A 22156-nucleotide genomic window follows, 5' to 3' on the forward strand; every position below is an offset into this window, starting at 1 on the left:
AGCGGATTTGAGCGCTCTAGCCAAAACAAATCCTATTTCGAGTTTTGGGGGCAACTTGTCTCTTAATTTCCAAATACAAGAAACTAAATATGCAAAACAAAAACTTCTTGCTAAGTAAGGAAATCATGGATATTGAAACTTAATCGTAACGTTGTCCTAATTTGATGCATTAAAAAGAAACACAAATGCAGAACTAACTGACAGAACGATTGATCATAGATCGGTGGTATGGCATGGCATGGCATGGTGGTGTGCATTTTGCGCGTATTATGGTGCTTGATGTTCAAAGCAATCAGAAAACTTAACTGTGAATGGCTTTCATGCATATAGGAAAAAAGGTCAAACAACTTACTATTATTACTGCTAATGTGATCGTAGATGTTTCTAATTAGCATTGTTGATCGTGAGAAACGGTTTATTGTTTGATGTCATACCAACGAACAATATTTTTTTCAACATAATACAAATATCAAACCTATATATATATATATATATATATATATATATATATATATATATATATATATATATATATATATATATATGCAAAGACTACGATAACACGCGTTAAATCTGGAGGTAATCGGAAATCAAGGGCTTGAACATGTAACCGGCATGGGACTCGATGTAGTTCATTTGTGTCATTGGCAAATGCATGTAGACTACCCAATCATTAGGGTTGGTTGGACTTGGCAATGTCATCACGTAACAGTCTTGCCTGCCATACGGGACATGACATGATCCAAACACCACTTTACCCCATCCAAAGTCCATCTTGTCCATGATGTGAAACCGTGTTCCTGATGACACAATCACTTACATTTCTTTGCTGGCAAATGCTATTATTAGGCCCAAGAAATGGTCTTTCGTAGTGGCGGTCTGCAAGAACTCATGAACTTCTGTCACTATATTGCTCAATGACATCTCCTTCAACTCCTAATGTTTCAGACCAAAGCGAATTAGATTTTAAAACATTTTATTTTCAACCCATGTAAAGAGTATAGGTTGTAGCCTAATTTTTATTATAGAATTGTATTAATATTTTGCACTACTGCAAAAATAGAAATTTGAGAACCAAACATATGTTTCTTATTAAAGTAATTTACTGTAAAATCATTCTAGAGATTTGGTTAACTTAATTATATTTTCATCTAAACTAGTAATGAAGAGAGATTATATAATCTTTTACAAACCAAAAATAATAAGTAACCCTTAAATAAGTTCATTACCTGTGATCTTTTCAACCCAGATGGCGTTGATAAAACATTGCCAAAGTGAGAGGCCATTAGTTTTTCTTTCTCTTCTCCATCTCCCTCACTTAACCTACTCTGTCCATCAACCGCAAGAGCCACATTACACATTTTGTTGTGATTTCCAGAGTCTTCCATGCTCAGTGCAACTATCTTCCACAAGAAGAAGTGAATGCCTCTAATTTTGAGCTCCTTCGGCCATTTTCGCTTGCCAACAATTGTAGTTTGTTAAGTTGTTCTCCCTCAATGTAATACACACGGTTAATGAGGAAGTGGTCACTATTTATATTGTTTTCGTCATGGTCTTGCTTTGTTGGTGGTTCAAATAAAGCAAACACATCATTGATTGATGATGAATAAGTGGTTGGGCACCTTGGATTGAGAATGAACCTGTTAAAAGAGGGTATCATTGATGGGGTTTCAGATCGAGCTATGTCTGCCCATGATGAGATAAACATGTTAGTTGAGTACCCATCAGCCGCCCGGTGATCAAACATACACCCTATCACTATGCCTCCACATTTTAACTCGGTAACCTGCATTTGTGGTAGGCATTACTCCTATTACTATAAGTTGATTCCATTCATATTAATATAAGTATATAACTTTGTTTTGTAAAGATATAGTTACATGGTATTAACGTTGACCTAGAGAACATTTGAATAATGATCATGTGTGCCACGTTGTCACTACAAAACTGTTAGCTGTATTTTGTACATGATTATTAATATTAAAATAAATTGTTGGATTTATAATACTAAATGAAATCATTAGTATGATAATTATCTCCATGATGCATCGAGTTTTCAAACATTTGATGATATTCATCAGGTTTTGTCACTATAAAATATTAAACATGATTACAGGGCCGGCTCAACGTCCTTGGAGGCCTATAATTAAATTAAATGTTGAGGTCTTTTTTTTTCTTCTCTTTTCTTTATGCGTATAGCTCTAGAGTGTATATAAAAACTATAGAATAAGGATTATATGTTATGAATAATGGATATGAGTCAATGCTCCTTAGCTTGCGGCCTATCAATGAGTTACTAATTCTAAAAAAGTCTATTTTGAAAATCTCATAATACATAACTCTTACTTAAGATGGATACCTTATAAAACTGGAAGCCTAAGAGCATTCTCATCCTACCCCCTATCTCTAAATCAAAAATTACACTAAAACTCACTACATTTTCTCTCTCCATTTCAATTAAATAATACTTTTTATACCTATTATCATTACCTTTTCTGTTTCCTTCACTCACAACCACTCTCAAAATATATTAAAAAATTATATGGGATAACAGTTACTTTTCAAATATACAGAAAAATCACTACTTTTACTAAAATATAAAAACTCTCCACTCACAACACCCTGAAACACTCTCTAAATTATAAAAACACCCCTCACACAAAATGAGGGGTTGGATGAGAATGCTCTAAAGCCCATGCCTCATTTAGCTTACCTACAAGACGGCCCTGTATAATTATTAAGCTACTATATATATATATTAACAAGTAATTAGAATTTAATTACCTGGATGGCAAGCACCCCATGCAACTTCTTGGGTACTAATTTACCTTCAATGCTCTCATCAGGATTATACAAATTCAGTTCCTTAAGCTCCACATCTGCAACAGCTTCAATGAAGTCAACACCGCGGTTGTTGCAGCGAAACTGATTCTCTCTAACCACCTCATTCCATAGGATCTCGCCAGCGAGCGGGTAGTACAACGTAAGAGCTCGGGATAACGAATCTTTAAGGGTTTTCAGAATGTCGGGAAAACCGCCATGTGCGGGTTTCTTGTAGCAAAAGAAAGAACCAACATCAAAAGGTGGCACAAGCAAGTCTAGGTTTGTAAAGGGTAGCCAATGGTCAGTCCATGGTTCTTCTGCATGCACCACTACTTCGTCAATCACCTTCACAAAGAAATAGTTGCCATCACTACCCTTGGTTTGAAGCTAAGAATTGAAAGAGAGATGGATATGATATAGAAAGGGATGCAGGCTGGTATTAGCAAATGGAAGGTATATGTATATATAGATAGTATAGTATTGAGTAATGAGTAGGTGTTGCATCCGCCGTTAAAACAATTATAATTTAATTCAAGCTTTCATATCTATCTTTTTATCTGGTTTGACTAAATTTAAGCTTTCATATCTATCTTTTTGTTGCAAATTTAAAATAAACAAAAGTTAGGAATAGATATCATATCTGTCACTGATCCTTTATTTATCCATTAGTTGGTGCTTAACACAAATCTATAGTTAACACACCATTGACCTTCATATCCAATGATAGAGGGTGATGGTTAACGCTTGAGATTTTAACTGAGGTCTCATGTTCGAAACCAGATTCAAGGGAGGTTTCTTCCAATAATAGGTTTCTTCCTGGCTGGTGTTTTAGATAACCAGGTCTGAAGCGTCTAAATTCGTATAAACAGTTGACATTCCGCCTTGAAAAGGTCAACTCATGTATTCGGAATAATTCCAAACGATGTTAATTAACACAAATCCATATAGTTTTATGTTATTTTTTGAGTTATCCTAAAAGCCATTGTAATCTTAATATACGTTTATGTCAAAAGCTATGTTTTATTTATTAAATAATATTGGTAGCTTAAATAGCTGTTTTTCAATCATATGTATATATAATTATATATAGTAGTTTGTTGATTCATGTTGCATGTCTCATGCTTAGGTATATTGTGACCGGCCATTTCAATTACGAATCTTTTACCATTAATGATATGCTTTGGTTAGATTGCTTATCAAATATTTTTTTAAACGTCGATTTTATTATGCACTAGTTTGAGACCCGTGTATTACATGAGGAATTAATAAAAGTTATAATATTTAAACATTAAGCAAAATACAATCAATAACACATAACACAAATATCATATATTATTAATACAATTACAAATTACATTAAAATTACAGGAATTACAAAACAACCATTACGCAACTATTTTACAAATAAGAAAAAATTTCCTTGTACACAACATTTATGGTTGTATTGGTTAGATTAACTTGTTTATCAAGAATCAGAATCTTTAGCCCACACCTGCTTGTAAATCTTGACAAGGCGACATATAGTTGTCCATGTGAGAACACGGGTTCTTTCAAGTACAAACCAACCCTAGATAATGATTGACCTTGGCTTTTGTTTATGGTCATCGCAAAACATACTGCAAGGGGAAACTGTCGTCTTTGAACTTATATGCTATTTTGTTGTCTGTTGGAGTCAGTGGTGATCTATGGATCAAAACTCCAATGTTAGTTCCAGAAATAACTTTTGCTTCAACCACACGAGTACCTAAAGATAAAATTTGTAGTCGAGTACCGTTTCATAAGCCTTTTTTCTGGTTAAGATTTCTAAGGAGCATAACAGGAACACCGGTTTGAACCCGCTATTACAAAAACTGGTTTATAGTATAAACCACCAGGTTAGGACCGGTTTGGAGTTTTTTTTAGCTAAAACCGGTTTGAACCCAATATTTTGGAATCGGTTAGACAAAAACAGGTTTCATCCGGTTTAAAACTCGTTTGTAACTCAAAACTAATTTATAGCTCGCATGTCATATCCATTTGTAGCTCATTAACCATTCCATGTAATGCCCCATTGAAAAATAAATTTATTGTAAAGGAAAATATGATTGTAATTATAATAATGATATTAACAATTGCTTGTGTTACAATAAGAAAGATATTTTGAAACCGGTTAGTCAAAAACAGGCTTACAACCCGTATGTCTATATACGTCAGGTTCAAAACTAATTTATAGCTCACATATCATATCCATTTATAGCTCATTAACCATTCCATGTAATGCCCGGTTGAAATTTGGAAATCAATTTATTGTAAAGGAAAATAGGAAATATCAATTGGAAATCAATATATGGTAATTAGTTCCAGCCGTAATAGCAGTATCAATACATAGATACCAACACTGATCGGATAATATCAATTGACGTAAGTGTTGGTTGACGTACGTGAAGACCCAAATCTATTGGTAGCATATGGTAAGTAAAAGATTCTTGGTAATGCTTTGGTTGACAGTTTCTTAATGTTATAAGAAAGGATGATGATATATACAATCTGTCAAAACGTCTTTATAAAATATAGGCCTTTAAAGTGTAAAGAACCGGACGTTCAATGAGCTGCTCGGGTTTAAACCGAAAACCGGATTGCGAACCTTTAGTAATAAATGTGTCAACTACTATTTTAAAAAGTAAGCGGTAGATAGCAAATGTTGTTTAATAATTTATTGTTGTTGTATAATAAAGGAAAATTACTTAAAATGAAAAGTGACATACCTTTAGACTAAATGTGTTGTAAGGCCAATATTTGTGACTTGCGATATCAAATTACGAAACCCGTTATATATTTACGGTCAAGTTAATAATTAAAGTGGGCGAGACATCCGAACACGAGACGAGAACTTCGACACGCGTTTAAGTGTAATGGGAAAGCTTCTAGATATGTTTTTAGTCTATAAATAGGGAATATGTGTTCTTTATGTGTGTGTTTTGTATGGTGTTTTCACCCACCCAAGGAGAGCTCACCTTTGGTGGGGTCGGTTCGTTTACTTAATATATTAAATATTTCAACCGATAACGAGACCATTCATTTATATTATCGTTATATCATTTTGTTCGGTCGTTTGATTTCACCGCACCCGTCTCGAGCGATTATCAAGAACAAAGCCGTTCGTTGTCGGATCCGGTTTCGGGACCTACATGTGTCAACGGACGCACCAATAGTGTCACACCCCGACCAATGAAGGCGGAAACATCGAGGCGCGACATGATTGCTCATTGCACAATGACACTATAAAGTTACAATATTTAAACAACTCATTTAAATCCATATCATCATAAATAACACAACAATTGTTCATACAAAATACCAAATAGATAGATAAACAAATAACTTGTTCTTTTATTTTCTAATATCCTAAAGCCAAGATAATAAGTTTCTTCAAGTAATCCAATCAAGCTAACATCAAACCTGTAACATTGCATAAAATAGAGTTTGTCAACACGAAGGTTGGTGAGCAATTTTCATAGTTTTGGACAATAAGTATATAGTATGAAATCCACAACTAGTATATGAAAAACAATAAATAATAGCAACAATTTAGATAATAAAACCGTCAATAAGAATACATTGACGACAATAATGAAATCGTCAATAAGAATACATTGACGACACCTTTCTATATGGGGATACCATATATACTCGGAATTAACGTATGATCATACTTTGATGAGGCTACCCGCCTTAGCATTCAATAGGCTACCCGCCTTAGCATTCAAGAATTTGCACATAATCATGTAAAGCATATAACATCAAATCGAGCATTTATTTAAGTAAACATATACAATACGTGTTGTGGTTTAAGACTCAAGTATAAATCATTTGAATTTGAATAAGTATGCAATGCCACCCCCAAAATGAAAGATGGAAAACGGGGGATGAAAAAGTACTCACATTAACAAGTAACTTGAAAGATAGTGTCGTGAATAATCGGAGAGATCGGTTTAACGAACAAGACCTATATTAAACGGGTCTTGTGTTAGTAGGTAGTCTTGGAAGGGTTTAAAATAAAATACATGACAAATAAAGTAAATAAATAAAGTTTAGGATTTAAAATGTAAATATTTGAGAAATTAAAGAAACGAGTTTTGTAAAATAAGTTTACTCGAAACCGGGTCTCGGTATTCTATTCATTAGTTTTTTTTTCTTTTTTTTACTCAACCTATGTTAAGTAATAATGTGGGTTAAAATGCAATATTGCAAAACCTTGGTTATAAGAATACCCAAAACGAGGTTTAAATGAGTGTTCGGGTTTGTCGGTTCGAGACTTGATAATTGACCAAGCTCACAGTTAACTTCCCAAAATAATAAATGTTATGAGATAACTCAATAAAATCAAAATAGACTTAACCAAGTATGTAGTTCTATTGTGAAGAACCTTAACGTTCGTTAAGCGAGTATACGACCTTATCGGTTCGAACTTGTTATAAGATCAAGTTGGTTACCGACATGCCAAGTATGTTTAGAAACTAACTAAAATTGATTTAAAATATAATCTTGAAGAAAAATATGAGTTTTTGTGGCTAAAAACACTTGTGTGTCTTAAGCGAGTGAACTCGGTTTAGTTCGGTTTTTGGTTCGGTCCTTGACTCGGAATAAGACCGAGGATGGTTACCACATACCCAATTACCATGGAACTTGTAAAATAACTTATAAATAATAATACTCAAGTTTTACATTCAAAAAGTTAACAATAAAGCTTTTAAACAAAAGTTCGGTTTTTGGTTCGGTCCTTGACTCGGAATAAGACCGAGGATGGTTACCACATACCCAATTACCATGGAACTTGTAAAATAACTTATAAATAATAATACTCAAGTTTTACATTCAAAAAGTTAACAATAATGCTTTTAAGCAAAAGTTCGGTTTTTGGTTCGGTTCTCAACTCGGGATGAAACCGAGGCTAGTCACCACATACCCAATACCATGAAACTTGACAAATATGAACAATAAACTAAAATATGTAGAAGTTAAGCAAGTATAACAAGTTATATGGTTAGATTTCTTAAATATATAAACAAGGACTACAAAGTCCTCCATGTAACCTTGCCTTACTAGCCCGACATTTCAACCGGCCGAGACCGGAGAAATGAAAGACCGAAGATAAACAAGGAGTGTATATTATATATATGTTGTAACATCAAGCTTTAAGTGTTGAGAAGTTAGTTAAAATGAAAGATTAGCTTATGAAGAACAACCTTAGAATTCAAGAATTTGAGAGAGAAATGAAGAAATGAGCAAGCACAAATGAAGAAGATGGGTGTGTATATATAGAGTAAGTTGAATGGGTATTTCATAAAGGGTGTTTCATGAAAATGGGTTGGTTATAGACCCAAGAAGCACAAACTACAAATGGGTCCTTCAAGTCTCCATTTTGGTAGTTTTAGTCCCTGGAGTTCGTTTTGAGCGTTTTCGGGGAATTTTAAGAACCGAAAATGGTGTTTTTTTTTATCCAACAACTATAAAACAAATATTTAACATACAATTCATCATTTTGATAATATCGAAAGGTTCGGAATACAAAACGGGTCGGGTTTACATTAAGAATATAAGTATAAAATAACCCGAAATTGACAAATGTCACAAATAGTAATGGAGTCGGATTCTTGATGCTATTGAATGAATGAAACAAGCAAATTTAAGTAAGACTAAATAAATCAAAATATCAATTGATTTGAAATTGGAAGTAATTCTTCATTAAAAAGTGTTGATTGGCCATGGAAAGTTTAAAATATCAATTGAAAAAGTGTTGTTCACCATTCTTTTAGGCAATTAGCAAACCAATGATAGAATAATAATAAGCTATTGACGAAAATAAAAGATTATTTCTTTTGAAAATTAAAGTTGAAATTCAAGCATTAGTGAAAAATAATTGAATAGAAAAAATTCCAAAATGTTAAATCCCCATTGAAAAAATTCCAAGCAGAACAAATATAGATTTTAATTAAAACAGATAAACTTTATATTAAAAAATCAACATTTTTAGTCGTCAGTATTGCTTTGACTTTTGAACAGTTATTAAGTCAAATTCGATACTTACAAGTTACAATCTTAAAAGTTAATACAATATAATTTCTAATATATTAAATGCATAATTAAATTAAATTGATTTATCTAGTGGATATGAGTTTGAAAAAGGAGTCATGAGAGCATAACAAGTGTCAAAATATGGTACTCTTTTATTAAAGTAGTAAGATTAGGTCACTACACTCTTTAACTTGAAGAGCTCGTTGCCCCACTCTTGTCTGATTATTTTGTTTTAACTGGGCCCACGCTAGCTAGCTTCAGAGTTTGTCTTGGGTCTTTTCCAAGAAAATCATACTGTCGGCTGCCACTTGACAGTTGTTGTGGTACCACAAGAGTAAAACTCTCTGTCGGGATCCGAACTGACAATCTCGTAAGACTTAACTCAAATTTTCCGTTGCCAATATCCCTTAAGTGCCGCTTGGGAGGTTGAACTTGGGTCTCTATAGTAGAACCCAAATTAATTTTCTACCACTAGGTCACAAGTGAGGCATATTGCTATATTAATATTTTTTTTTGGAGGCATATTGCTATATTAATAATTTTTTTGAATTAGTTTTAAGTATAGTTTTCTTTAGTTTGACATTTTGTAAATCATGTATGTTGCATAACATAATAAATTACAGATAGCTGCAGGGGTGACCTTGGTGTTGGAGAAATCTGAAAACATTTTCTTATTCTGGTGTCTTAAAATTTTCTAACATTACAAAATTTATTTTGTTTTCATAATTTTCTATATATTCCAACAATTGTTAGCTTCGATTTTTTTCCAAAAAAAAAAACAAAAAAACAACTAATGCCAAAATAGCAATTTCTAGTAAAAACTTAAATTCTCAGGCTTGTAAGTTGCATATCTTTATGGGAAACCTTTATAGGACAGATTTCATTTCATTCCAAATTTCTATGCATTCATAGTTTCAAATACACAAATTCGACCATCGATATATATATATATATATATATATATATATATATATATATATATATATATAGAGAGAGAGAGAGAGAGAGAGAGAGAGAGGGAGAGATATGAGAGATGTCCAAGATTTCAGACTAATATAGGAGAGAGAAAGGGAGGAAAAGGAATTGAGAGAAAGGGGGCAGGCTAAGGTGGTGCCTCCAACATTATGGATGCTCTTGGTAGAGTAATGCAAATTTCATGGTAAATTTACTACTTGGATTATGACACATTAAAGAAACTTAGATCCGTCAAAATTTGTTTGTTGCTATATTCCAATACAAAATAAAAATTACAATAGATATCATTTGAGTCACCGATCCATCATTAATTTGTTACACATTTATTTGTTAACGCGAATCCTAAGTTGAAGTCTTGTATTTTGTATTTGATCAGTCTTGTATTTAACTAAAAACCATTGTTTTATTAATATATTTGCGTTAAAAGTTAATAATTTTCATTTAGCAAAACTATATAGTATTCGTAACTTAATTGTTTTATAAGTTTATAACGATATGGTGTGGTACTGTGATCACCATTTCGATTGCGAATCTTCTGGGTGTTTGAGGTGTATGAAAAGATTCATTTTAATTAAATCCAATTTGTAGTTTTTAATTTCAACTAGTTATGTCGCATACTTCATTTTTTTTAGAACGACCAACTAAGTAACGCCGGGTACTCCGTACGTGGCCCCCATTAGCTAAAGGTAGTCCGAGCCGGCCACGAGTCCGGATGGACGGAGCCCCTAGCGGTCCACCTATTGAGGGATTTCCCGGATAAAACCCGACCCCCATGCCCGCCAAACGGCACGACAGTGAGGAGCCGGTAAAACCGAGTGAGGTCAGGACTCGAATCGTGGCTAGCCAGGATCATCCCTCATATCTCCCATACGTCGCATACCTCTAAACAAAGGATTTAGCTTCTTAACGACTTTTGTTTTAAATTAACATCCTAATAATTTTAAAATAGACAAGGGGACTAAAAATATTCACAAAACAGGCATAGACTTTATGATATAAAAACAAGGTAAATCTCTAATTAAGGAACCAACTCGGGTTCAAACAATATTCGATCAACAAGATCTTACACGATCGACTAGATAGGCTATAAGGTAAAATGATCATATATTGAATTGTTTTAAAAGAAATGTGCTGAATCTTATATTTTTTAGAATTATTTTATATAGTTATGGGTAAATATAAAAATTTTAGGCCCGACATGCAAAAATGTGAAATTTTAAGCTTTTCAATAAGGTAAAATAATATATGTCTTGAATTGTTTTTCAATCAAATGGGTAAATATGATTATATTTTAACCTGTATTTAGAGACATATATATATATATATATACTAGATTTTATCTCCCGTATTACGAGGGTTGTTTTACATTGTTCTTTTTTAATATTTATATATGTATATTTTGATTTTAATGTTATTTATTGTAAGAAATGTATAATTAATATACTTGAGGTTTGACGATGAAATGCTTTCACAAATAAATGATATGTTATAATCCGGTTTAAAATCTATCTGGATTTGGTGATACCCATTCGTTTATTTTATTTATTATAAAATTGTTTCTTAATTATAAATATCTTTTCTTTAAATAAAATAGGATATTAATTTTTAGTATATCCCTATTTTATAGGATTTTCATATCAGATATTTCATGAGATTAATTTTTAATATAATGAGATGTTACAATCTGTTTAAGAGCTATCTAGGTTTGGTGAGACCTTTACCCGTGAATTCGGGTCAAATGCGTGAGAAGCCTTCATTTACAAATAAAGCAATCTGATGGCTTGAGAGAATACTTTGTCTTTTAATATTTATTTTTTGGATTTTAATTCTCTTTATTGTAAGAAAGTTAATAATATACTTAGGGTTTGATGATGAAAGGGTTTCATAAATAAATGATATGTTATAATCCGTTTAAAAGCTATCTGGATTTGGTGACCTATGACCCGCTTATGTTTTTTACTATAAAATTGTTTATTAATTATAAATAATATCTTTTTCTTTTTAAATTGGATATTAAATTTTAGTATATCCCTATTTTGTAGGATTTTCAAATCAAATAATTGGTAAGATTAGTTTTTAATTTAATGAAATGTTATAACCCGTTTAAGAGCTATCTGGTTTTGGTAAAACCCATACCTATAAATTTGGGTTAAATCAATGAGAAGACTCCATTTAAAAATCAATCAATCTGGTGGCTTTCATAAAAGGGGGAACGACCACATCGTGACACGTAGGATTTTAGGGTTTTCGTTTATATATATTATAGATGATATTTTAAGTTTAGTTTAAGTATATATGAATAATATTCAAAAGTTTTTATTGATATATGGCATTTTTCAGAAATAAATAAACTACCTCATACAACACATTTATGTCTCATACTTTACCATTGTACGAACTTAGTAAGATACTTGTTAAATTAATCATTTTATTATCTTATTTAGTTATTTAATTTGATTATATATATTATCAGAAATTAACATTTACTTCACCAACTTTTGATATTAGATATTTAAACATGCACCAAAAATTGGCAATGAACGTTAAACATTACTGATTGAAGTTGACTTTTATACATTGTTGTCGATGACTAAAAATGATTCCTTAATTTCAACTTATGTATGACAGTATGAGTGCCCCCAACTTGGAGATGCCAACTGTTTTAGAAGATTTCGGTAAGTTGTCACGTCTTCAAACATGTTAAACATGTTGGGTTAATTTGGTTTGCGGTCTAAATAAAAGAAAATTTGAACCGAATCAAAACAGTAATATGGTTTCGCAAGTTATTGGGTAACATATATAAATAGTTACGCAAAAAATTATGCAATGTGTATTAGCGGACTTACATTGTTAGGAGGGGGTTTACAGAAACCCCCTGAGTTTGGGATTATAGTGCAAAGTTATGTAGAAAACTGGGAGTGAACCCCCTAAAAATTATGGTGTGAACCCCTAAGAAAAACAAACAAGTGGTGAAGGTTGGGAAGTAATTGTCCAAAGAATTTCAATTTTCCGATGGCCTGAGACGAGTGCTGCAACTTTACTTTGTGAGGCCGGAGAAAGAAGCAAAACGAAATAGCCAATATATTTGTGAGGCTGGAGAAGAAGCAAAACAAAATAGCCAATATATTTATTTTAGGTTAGTATAGAGTATAGACCTAGGTTTTAAGATGGGCTGTAATAAGTTACCTTTTACTTTTCAGTATTTCATCCTTCTGTATATTATTTCTCACTTTTATATTATTATTACTTTATTATTTATCTATAAATCTTTAAATTTTACTAAACTTATACGTTATATATGATCTAGTGTTTATAAAAAAGATTTATTGTTCTTTTGGTAAAAACAAACAAAAGCAAACAATTTTAAAGTCATCCTAAAACATATTAACTTAAAAACTTACAGTTATTTATAACCAAGCAACCATAAACAACCTTTTAAGTAGCAAAGTTCTACTTTTGTCAGCGGTCCCATAAGACCATTGGTCACCTTATCGATGGTTGTAATTAATTTAAATTTCAAGACTGATTCATGCAATCATCCCTCTTTTGGACTCCGGGATTTACATGACCTGGCCCGACTTGAACCGAAAATTATTGTATAGGCATATAGTAATAAACTAATAATTTTTTGAGTCAAAAAATTTCCGATCCCGTGAAAAAAGTTTCTATTGCCGACATTGGACGTCTCCACTCTCCATTCTATCGGGTTTTCGACTTTCTTCGATTATTTGTTACTTAAGTTTTCTAATTCTCTTATTTAAATTGTTAACTTGTTAGTTTGTTTATGTAATTTTACTATTGTATCGTACTTTTTTTGTTTGATGAACTTTACCTGACCCGAATTTTTAAATCAACCCGTAATTTTTTATGTCCAACCCTATAAAATTAAAACATTTAAAAATAGTGAACCCTCTGGAAAAAATTCCTGTATCCGTCACTGCCGGAAAGCCGCCGGAGAGTCGGTGAAGACGGATGGGAAGAAGTGGTCTACAAGAGGAGGGATAATAGATCTGAGGCAACATACGCTCGACAGCAAATGAAACCCAAGGCAACTATGTTCTATGTTTCAAATCTACCATATGGATGCACTGGGCATCTACTATGGAAGATTTATGAAAGTTTCAGTCAGATTGTAGATGCTTACGTTCCTAAAAAGAAAAATATGGATATTGCTTTGCTTTCGTTCGTTTCATTAATGTCCGGGATGTGGTGTCGTTACGGGACAGTCTAAGATCTGTTCGTATTGATAAAGTCAAAGTGAAGGTGAATGCGGCTTATTTCAACAGAGGCGAGGGTTACAAATCTAATCCGGTACATGAAAACTAATTCAAAGACAAATGTTGAGGTTGATGTGTTATCCAAGAATGAAGGAGTTGATAGATAATGTCACGTTGGATAATGTGCAATCATCAAATGAAAGCTATGCAGACGCATATCCGACCCCACCACCACCTCCTAATATTTTATTTGAAAAGGGTTCCACATTGGGCTTGAAAGAGTTGTTTAATTCAAGTGGGCCTATTCCTGAAACTCAATTTCAAAGCCCACATTCAGAAGATATTATTATTGGGCATGAAAGTGATCCATTTGGGCTTAATGAGCTAATCGAAAGAATTATTGGGAATAAGGGAGTTCTGGACCCGACCCGTGGGTACGGACTGGGTTTTGGGTTTCTCCTCGGAACCGGAATTGACGTGGAACCAGTTCCACCAATACCCCGATATAAACCCAGAAAACCGGTCAAATACCTGACCATAGCCGGAACCGGTTCCTACCCGACCGGGTTGTTGACTTTTGTTGGTCATACCCAGAGCCGGTTTCTACCAGGTTCCTGTTCCTAAAAACACCGGTTTGTAGGGCCGTCCAAACCGCTCGCTGGTCGAACTCGCTCGCCGGAAAATGCTCGCTCATTTTTTCGCTCGATTGTAAACTAGCCGCTCGGTTCGGTTCAGCTCGAATATTTTTAATTTTAAGACCCTTCTAAATTTTTCATATTATGTCAATTTTATAGTTTCGTTAGCTTGATTCAAGTTTTTAAAATACTAGAAGTATATTTGCATGCTAATTATATCTCACTTCAAACTTATTTCTCTTAAAAATTTACAACCTGTAACATGTTTATCTAAAAACTACTAATTTATTTACAAAATATATTATTTACAGCCTTCAAACTTGTTTATTATTGAAATTTCTTAAGTGAAAAATAAATAAATAATGCTCGAAAATTGCTCAATGTTCGATCGAAAAATACTCGATTCGATTTTGGCTTGTTTCGATTTTCGCTCAGTTCGAATTTCAGTCATTCGGTTCAGTTTGGTTGTAAACGAGCCAAGCAACGAGCAAGCCTTCACTCAGTTCGATTCGACTTGTGAACAGCCCACCTCTATATACGGGTCAAACAAGGGCATTTTAGAAGATAGGTGAAACTGTGAATGCCAATCCGGCCCATTTACTAGGCACGGCCCACATTTAGGTTTGTCGTTTAAAAACGTCATTGGGCCAATCCATATGTCAATTTAGCCCATTTTTTAAAACCAAATACAAACTTCAACAATCAACATGCTCAATATGAGATTAAAGTATTAAACTACCATGTATTTCTATTTCTTCATATAACAATTAGAGACTATTGACATATCTGCATGAGGAATCAAAGTCACCAAAAACATCTTTAAAAAAAATAACAAAATCAATTACGTTAAAAAAAATAACAGGTTTTAATAAAAACAGTCACGAGTCAAAACGAGTTGTTTTAGAAACGGAAAAAACCTAAGCGAAACAATAGATCTTTAACCATCACCAATAATCTCCACAACTACAAACACCATCCTTAAAATGATGAAACCTTTTAACATCTCTAACAATGATCACCCTACAAGCGATTCGAGATATAAACTTAATAACATTATGGCAATCGACACACACCCGTAAGTTCTTCATCACTCGCAACACATCACCATCCGACGTGCTCAAGATCCCAAACGCGATAGCCAATCTTTCACTATGATAAAACAACATCTCCTCCTTAGTTTCCTCATCAACCTTTTCAAACACAACGTCCGACTCAGGCACGTAGCCTTCGTTTCTCATCTTTTCTTTTACGTCTCTCAAATACTTATAAATCTCTTTCGACATATTATGCGAATGATCAAACGAAAGAAACGTGTGAACTTGACCTCCAACTTCAATCGAGCTCCACCCGGGTGATTTTTCAAGCTTTTTTTCTTTAATATTTCGTCTCATTTTAACTACTTGGTCCCATTTTCCGGAACTTGCATATATGTTCGACATGAGTACATGCCACCCGGTATTATTCGGATCAAGTTTTAAAATCTCGGGTACAACTCTTTCAGCCATTTCGAAATTTTTATGAATCTTGCAGGCGTTTAACAGCCCGCCCCATATCTTGGAATCGGGTTTTATATCCATATTTCTTATAAGTTCTTCCGCTTGTTTTAACTGCCCGGCCCTACCGAGCATGTCCACCATGCAACTATAATGTTCTAAAGCCGGTTTTACACCGAACTCGTTAAACATTTTATTAAAATAACACCACCCTTTATCAACCATCCCATTGTGACTAAACCCTGCTAAAACCCCAACAAAAGTAACCGCGTCAGGTTTCAACCCGTTACTTATCATTTGAACGAAAAGCGTTTCCGAAAGGTGGGCCAGACCGTGCATTCCGTACCCACAAATAATCGCAGTCCACGTAATGATATCTCTCTGTACCATTTTATCGAACACCTGGCGCGCCTCGTTTATACTACCGCACCTAGCATACATATTAATCAAAGCTGCACCTATATATATATTTATCTCAATCCCGGCCCGAATCGCATAATCATGCGCCCATCGTCCCTGCTGCAACGCACCCAACGAGGCGCACGCCTGCAGCACGCTAACCATCGTCATGGTATCCGCCTCAATTCCCATCTTATTCATCTCATTAAAAAACCCCAAAACCCCATCAAACTTTTCCCCCAACAATAACCCGGTCATCAACGCGTTACAGCTCGCGGTTCGCTTCACCGGCATTTCATCGAACACTTGGCGTGCAACACCCAATTCACCACATTTCGCATACGCGTCAACCAACGCGGTTACAACAAACTCGTTACGGTCGAACCCGAACAACATTACATCACGGTGGACTCTCCGTGCATAGGACAAAGATTTTAAACCCGCACACGCGGGTAACACGAAAGTAAACGTGTACGCATTAGGCGCGTACCCGTTACTGATCATGTTATAATAAAGATTAATGGATTCATTGTAACAATTTTTTCTAGTGTAACATTTTATGGTCTCATTCCATAAAAATAAAGGGGGGGTTTTAATAATTTTGGTGATAAATATTTGTCCGAAAGTTGGGTACCCGAGTTTTAGGTATGCGTGTGCTGCACGGGTTAATAAGAATGTGTTTTGGGAAATGCGGGATTTGATTATTTGGGCATGGAGTTGGTTAAGGTGGGTTATGTTTACTGTTTGAAGGGCGGAAATGAAAAAATTAAGTCCTTTTGGTTTCATTGTGACAAGAATTAAGTCATGCGTAAGTTTGGTTGCCTTTAGTTTAATTATTTTGGGCTTTTAAGATTCTAGAGTTGAACATGTGGGCCGTGAGGTAATCTTTTATGTACTGTTGCATCTAGAGTAGACGTTAGAGGTGTAAGAAAAGATCGGATTGGGACTGATTTTATGTAAACCGAAATGAACCGGTTTGACAATAAAGCAGGTTTCACCCAAACCGTTAGTAACAGGAACGGTTCTCCTTAAGATCTACCAAACCGATTTTGAAACCGAACAGGTTTGAGGAAAACCGGTTTAAAACTGGACCGAACCGACATAGACCAGGCCAGCCTATCTTGCTTCTAAACCAAACCAATTTGAGTCAAACTGGTTTTGACCAGCCGTTGACCAAACCAGTTTTGTACACCTATAGTAGACGTGGCATAAAACCCGTTCAGGATATGACCCGCAGGTACAAATCAGATTTTAGTAGGGACAGACGCTTTCGGTACCAAATCAGTACCAAGTTTTGAGTTTTTGGTACCAGTAACGATACCAAACCGAACATTTCGATACTCGTACCGGTACTAAGTATTTTCAAATTTCCGGATCGGGATTTGGGATCGGTATTGTCGGGATCGGTACTGATACTGTCCTGAGCTCATCTCTAGGTTTCAGTACCTTAGAGAAGTCGGACCCACCAGAACTGGTTCCACCTTTACCTGGTCAAAACCCGGGCATGACACGGCCAAAACTCGATAAAAACCCGGCCAAATCAGTAAAAAACCCGAGCAAATCAGTAAAAAACCCGACCATATCTGGAACTGGTTCCTACCCGACTTGGTTATTTGACTTTGTTGACCAAACCCAGGACCAGTTCCAGTTTATAGAAAAAAACCATTTTGTGCACCTCTATCTAAAGGTGCACAAATCAAGTTTTTAAAAAACCATTTTCGAGTAGGGAACCAGTTTCGGGTTTGCTCAATAAAATCAAATCCAGGTCCGATAGGAACCGGTTCCGGGTTTGTTCAGGTTTTTGACCATGTAATGGAGTAACCATTAATTCCAGTTCAGTTCAGGGTCCGGGTACACAGGGGCGAAGGTTAGAAGGGACCGGGGGTGGCCCTGGTCATTGCCGTTTTCTCCGTTAATAGGGTAAATTCCGCGATTTTTTCCGAAAATTTTTATAGGTATTAAGCGCGGTCACTCCCAATTTATTTTTCCAAAAAGCTGCCGATCACCACCAATTTTTTTTAAATATAATACACTGTCGTTTGATTTTTTTTTTTTATAAAACCTCACGGTTTTATAAACAAAGGTTATAAAAATTGTAAAAAACTTAGTTTTTAATAACACTCAAATTTGGAGGGGGCTTGTTGTACATTTTTACATAACATAACTTAAAAAACAAAAACAAACGGGAATTCTTTCAAAACAATCGCCCTACCTGCTGCTTCCCTTCTACCCTGCCTTCTGCCTTCTGAGTTCTGAGTTCGCCACCACCCACCACCCCCACCGCCGTCCGCCGGTCATCCACCGCTGCCGCTCATCCTTGCTCATCCACCACCGCAAGGTAATAGTCTATTTCCTCTACCTTTGTGTTGTTAAATCAAGGATTATAAAATTAGGGTTTGTAATTGTGAATTAGGGATTTGAAGAAATTAGAGCATTCTCATCCCATCCCCTATCTTCAAACCAAAAATTACACTAAAACTCACTTTATTTTCTCTCTCCATTTCAATTAAATAATACTTTTTATACCTTTTTATCATTACATTTTATCTTTCCTTCACTTACAACAACTTTCAAAATATATTAAAAAATTATATGGGATGAACAGTAACTTTTCAAATATACAGAAAAATCACTACTTTTTTCTAAAATATAAAAACTCTTCACTCACAACACCCTAAATCACTCTCTAAATTATAAAAACACCCCTCACATAATATGAGGGGTTGGATGAGAATGCTCTTAGTCAATTAAGTTTGTAATTGGTATTGTATGGTGAAATTTACTCTAACTTACCCTATTGATTCTTCTTAATTAGGTAAATCATGAAAAAGCAAGATACAATTTTTTTCTTTTTTTAAAAAAAAGGATGATGAACAAACGATTAAATCTTCTTCTAAGGTACTCACCCTCCTCTCGGCTCTCGTATTATTATCATATTATGGATATTTTAGGTCTTGTTTTTTTTTAATTGTAAGAACAATCGTTTTGAATGAATAAAAAAAATTAGATATATAGATGTCATATTGTTTGATCCAACCCGACCCGAACCACCGACATGAACCGAACCACCGACACGAGCCAAACCACCGACACGGCCCGAACCACCGAACACGTACCGAATCGCCGACCCGAAAATTTTTGGGTCTGTGATTTCGGTCACCGTCATAGCGAAGCCCAAGCTTCGCCACTGCGGGTACAGTTTCTCTAGGAAACTGGAACCTGATTTGTACCCGTGGGTCGGGTAGGACGGCTCAGGAACCGATTTTAATGCCCAAGTTTAGTTGCATCGGATTGGTTGAGAGGTATACATTGATAACGTCAGAAATAAAAGTAGGACCAACAAAGGACTGCTGGAGCTTAAGGAGTAGAATCTGATGCTAGCATGCCTCAACCACTACATTAGTTGTCCTATAATATTCGGCAACACTGGAGTCAAAATAAGTTATTGATGCTTTGAAGATATAGATCAGTAGATGTTAACATTAGTTGTCCTACAATATTATGCTTTAGACTAGTCAAAATTAGATATTGATGCTATGAAGATATATATATAGTAACTAGCTTTTGGACCCGTGTATTACACGTGATTTATCAAACGATAAAAATAAATAAGGTCATTTATTTCAATTGTGATTTCTCAAAATACTTATGAATTAATTTAACGTCAGACTTAAAATAAAAACAAACAGGTTAACGAAAATTACTAAAATAGCATGGTTTTGGAAACATCGGGTGTGGATTTGCAAGAAAATTAAAAAAAAATGTGCTAAAGTTGCTGTCACACCCCAAACTACAGCGGGAATATGTCGGGACGCGACATAATTGTATCATAGCTCAAAAGACACTAAAATAAATCCACGTGTCAATATCTAAATTATTAAGTTCATATTATTCATGTACGCAAAAGCACAAACATTGTCTCATAGAAATAAACATAACAATTTAATAAAAAAAAATAAATAGTCTTTAATTCATCATGCATCCTAAGGTCCAACTACTCTTTAATCCCTTGTTTCTTCATCCAATATAGCTACCGGCGCCATGCGGGAAAATACATAGTTTGTCAACATAAAGTTGAGCAAATAATTACGGTTTTTGAATACATATATAATATAAAAATGACAATTCTTTGCGATAATATGAAATATTACAACTAGCATAACACCAATATAACAATAATATAAAAGTTGTCTTTCACTTGAATCCATGGATAATGAGCTACTCCGACGGCGTATGATCATACTAATGAGGATGAGGATGAGGATAAGATACCAACCACCAAAACATAAAGTAAACACATACGCAAATAGTGGAATTGTAGGGAAAATGGTTAACGCATAACGCCCCCAAAATGTAAAACGGTAAAAAGAGGGATGTGAATTACTTACCTTTAGTGAGTGGATTAGTGAGGATGAGATAATAATAAAAGAAAAGTGAGGATGAACACGTTCAAGCCTTCGAGATACGTCAACAAGGATGCCCTAATTGTTTAACGATAGTATTAATAAATGCGGAAAAGAATTAATAACGATTGAGATTTGGTGAGATATTATTAGTCATTATTGCGATTTAATCGTTTTGATAAATTTGGAGTATTTTAGGGTTTCAAATCATTCTACTTATTATTATTATTACTACTATTAGTGTTAAAATTATTATTTGGTAATTAATATAAGCGATATATCATTATCCATATCTTCAAGTAAATGAATTTTAATAATGCATAACCGATATTAAGTTTTAATAAACATTATATATATAAAGGAAACATTAATTATAAAAAAATTTCATATTATTTAGGCATATGTAAGTATATAGTAATTATTTATGCATAAATATATTTAGATAAAAATATATAATATATACATTTATAGATAGGAAACTATGACACGAAACCAAGGCCAAAATAATACTTTTGAGGTTCGGTTTCTTTAAAACAAAGTTTATTTAATATTATATTATGATTATAATAAAATTAAAACCAAGGTTTAAGCAAAAATAAAATAAATATGAAAAACCGGGTCCAGGGGGTTCGAACCCGCGCTTGGACGGTTCCAGTGCTTTACCCTTCACACACCAGCACAATTGCTGGTGTGTTAGTTTGTAAGAATTATTAGATCTGCAGATATATATACAGACACAACCTATTACCAGTTTCAGTTACAAACCCTAGATCTTCAATTCCCATTAATTGTTAATCGTTGATTCGAATAGAGTTAGGGTTAATGTTAGTGGATTGAAAGCGAACTGCATACACATTTCAATTACCGTTTTGGGTGTCGAATTAAGGGAGAACGGGCAACAATAGTTAGCGGCCAAGCTTGACTTCGTTAGTGGTATGGACGGCTTCGTATAATGAAATTAAGTTAGGGTTTAGTTTCGCGAGATTGAGAGAAAGGTACGAGCGAGTTTAATTGAATTTTTATTGTGTTTATATAGTAGTTTAGAAGGTCGGTTCAGTCGCGATTCGTTTAGGCCGTAATAGCTGTGATTTTGATTCGTCTTCCCAATTTAGAGCGTCGGTGGAATCATTTATGATCAAGAAGGGATTTGGTGAGAT

General features: G+C 34.2%; 3 pseudogenes across 1 annotated transcript; all 3 read right to left on the reverse strand.

Moving 5' to 3' along the window:
• Positions 1–567: 567 nt before the first annotated feature.
• LOC143533297 (coniferyl alcohol acyltransferase-like) lies at positions 568–3176 on the reverse strand (annotated as a pseudogene). The gene is made up of 3 exons (XR_013135326.1): positions 2785–3176; positions 1230–1786; positions 568–936 (listed from the first exon to the last, which is right to left on the reverse strand). The product of XR_013135326.1 is annotated as a coniferyl alcohol acyltransferase-like (transcript).
• LOC143533273 (coniferyl alcohol acyltransferase pseudogene) lies at positions 2770–3699 on the reverse strand (annotated as a pseudogene).
• Positions 3700–15648: 11949 nt separating this feature from the next.
• On the reverse strand, positions 15649–17382 carry LOC143533298 (pentatricopeptide repeat-containing protein At4g30700 pseudogene; annotated as a pseudogene).
• Positions 17383–22156: the final 4774 nt, after the last annotated feature.

Source organism: Bidens hawaiensis, unplaced genomic scaffold (assembly GCF_021521415.1).
Source record: "Bidens hawaiensis isolate Kalapana, Puna unplaced genomic scaffold, B.hawaiensis_p1.1 tig00009659_1, whole genome shotgun sequence".
In the NCBI taxonomy this organism is placed as follows: Eukaryota; Viridiplantae; Streptophyta; class Magnoliopsida; order Asterales; family Asteraceae; genus Bidens; species Bidens hawaiensis.